This window comes from Morone saxatilis, unplaced genomic scaffold (assembly GCF_004916995.1).
Source record: "Morone saxatilis isolate NCDOM2014 unplaced genomic scaffold, NCSU_SB_2.0 Contig4, whole genome shotgun sequence".
NCBI lineage: Eukaryota > Metazoa > Chordata > Actinopteri > Moronidae > Morone > Morone saxatilis.
The window spans coordinates 11,961,266-11,963,949 of record NW_023339984.1 but is presented as its reverse complement, the minus strand read 5'-3'; positions in this window follow the sequence as shown (position 1 = coordinate 11,963,949).

Sequence of the window (2,684 nt, the reverse complement as noted above, 5' to 3'; positions counted from 1 at the left end):
AAAAAGTAAATAAAAATCACCCACACTTATTAAGTTTTTGGGCAATGTACTTACTGATAATTTATTTCTGCTTGGTGGAAGAAAAAAATAAGACATATATATTTTAATGGCTGATAATTTGTCCAGTAGAACGAATTGACATAATTTAGAACTGAATCGTCGAATTGCTAACTTGAGTTATGCATTAAAAAACTGAATTTGAATTTGCATAATTTGAATTTATTAGTTTTTTTTGAAAGATTGACCCTCTGTGACCTTAAAGGGAATCTTTGGATTAAATTGAAAAAAGTGATATTTAGTGAGCTCACAATACATTTCGTGCAACGTGAATTCAGATTCCGTAGAATATTTATATCAGTTTCAACTTACAGTTCAACACTAATAATCAAAAAATCAAATAAAATGTAGCAAGTTTAAACAGTTTTTTAATGCATTTATTCAAGTGAGCAATCAGATTCAGTCTAAATGATTCAATCAGCTTCTACTGCATGGCACAAATATCAGCCCATATAGTGATCCCTGGAAGGAAATTCACAAGCTGTATATGAATTAATTAAAATAAGCCCCAACTTCACCAGCTGCAACATTAACATTATGTACACATTACTGTATTAACAACTTTAACCTGATGATTACTTTTCCTTTTTGCCCTTTAAGTATATTTTGATTCCAAAACTTTCATACTTTTATTCAAAAGTCAATTTTTAAAAGCATAATATTACTTAGAAATGATGTTTATAAACTGTGATATTGATATAACTGTAAAATATCTGAGTACTTCGTCCACTAATGGAAGTAGGTTAAAAGCAGAACTACTACTACAACAAACTTGGTTTCTCTCCTCATTCTGTTTCTAAGCACTAATGAGAAAATGCTGGATATTCTGAAAAAGGTAGGACTCAAAAATCCACCCTGGGACAGCAACTTATTCATACAGCCAGGACAAATGTACAGTAGTTTGCATAACTCATTTGACTTACTCTGTGTTTTCCCTTTGTTTAGTTTGATAGCATCTGAAAACCCTCTGACTGTAAATATCACATTTCTACAGAAGGCCTCAACAGAGCAGAATGCAAAGCAGCCAATGGATACAGATACATTAGTAATGTAAATCTAAATCCTTTGTGGTCTTGTGACCACAATGAATGACAGTAATGACAAAGTAGAAACACTGAGCTCAGAAGCTGAAATCTACCTCTGCTCCAGTTACACCAATAGTGAATGTGCAGCAGTTATATCTTGGCTCTGCATCAATATTTGACTACACTGTCAAACTGACAGCTAACTCTGTAGTCACTCCTGGTGTTGTGGCTAAGTGGAATTCCTTGCTTTTTGTTTTTGTTTATTTTTTTTGTTTTATGAAGTGAACAGATTACACCACGGTCTCGGTAATAGATTTATATGTACAGATAGAAACATATATGATATTCAAGCCTAGTTTCACAAAGATGTGTGTCACATGACTTCTAATCAAGAGTTCTGCTACTGTATGAGGTTTTGTTGTCTATAAAGTACCAGTTATTTTCAAATAAAAGGGGTAAACATTTAAATATAAGGTTATTAATTTTTTTGCATGATCCATATTGTCCGACATCAAACATTTCATTAGTTTATGAAGTATGATATTGTTAAATATCAACCCAACAGTATGAACAGCTGTTAAAATGAGCTCCACCTAAATGGTAGTAAATCAAGTATATGGTAATGGTAAAATTCCAATAATAAATCAACACTTTGGATGGGATCATTTTGCATTATGAGTACTTTTACTTTTGATACTGTAAGTGCAATTTCTAGTATTTAAACATTGTGGTATTTGTATTTTTAGAGTACTTTATCATCCACTGACTATGATGGAAACAACTGATAATGGTCACCTAATAGGCGGGTAACATGCAAAACAGGTGAAAGTGGAGCTGGTGTTAATTTTCCCTGGACTGACACACATTACAGAGCAACATGACGATGGAAAGGATCTTACTGGGTGTCTTGTATCTCCCAGGTCAGTCAGTTATTTGATATATCTGATGTCTATTATTAAACGTACTATGTATTATGAACAAGTTTAAATTAAGTTTCTACGTATGAATTTGTGGGAAAAGAATGAAGATCAGTGGGTTTGAAGGGGGTTCTAATTGTCTTCCATTGTAACTAAGCTTAAAAAAAAGTTGAATATTTTTTTAAGTTTAAGTTTGAATGGGATTTTAAAGTTGAATATTACCCAAAATGTCTGAAACATTAACATTTCACAGTTTGAATGGAGTTTCTAGTTCAAACGGTGAATAAGTAGTTAAGAGCTGAAAATACATAAAGAAACACGAAATTAGTAAAATTTGTACATTTCATCCATTTGTTTAAATGGAGTAAAAGCATAGAAAAAAGTATATATATATATATATATATATATATACATTTTGTTTAATAGGCATTATATAATAGGTATCAATGAGAAAAGTGTTAGCCGGCATGTTCTTTATTTCTACGGTTAAATGGTGGTTAAATGCCAATCCACCATTCTGCTCACAGGCTGGAACATCTTCTCCTCATGCCTTCTCCATCAGTACCACTTCGTTGTTGATCCTATGAACTGGACCGAAGCTCAGAGCTACTGCAGAGATACATACACGGACCTGGCCACCATTGAAAACACTGAAGAAATAAACAAACTTATCAACACAGTTTCA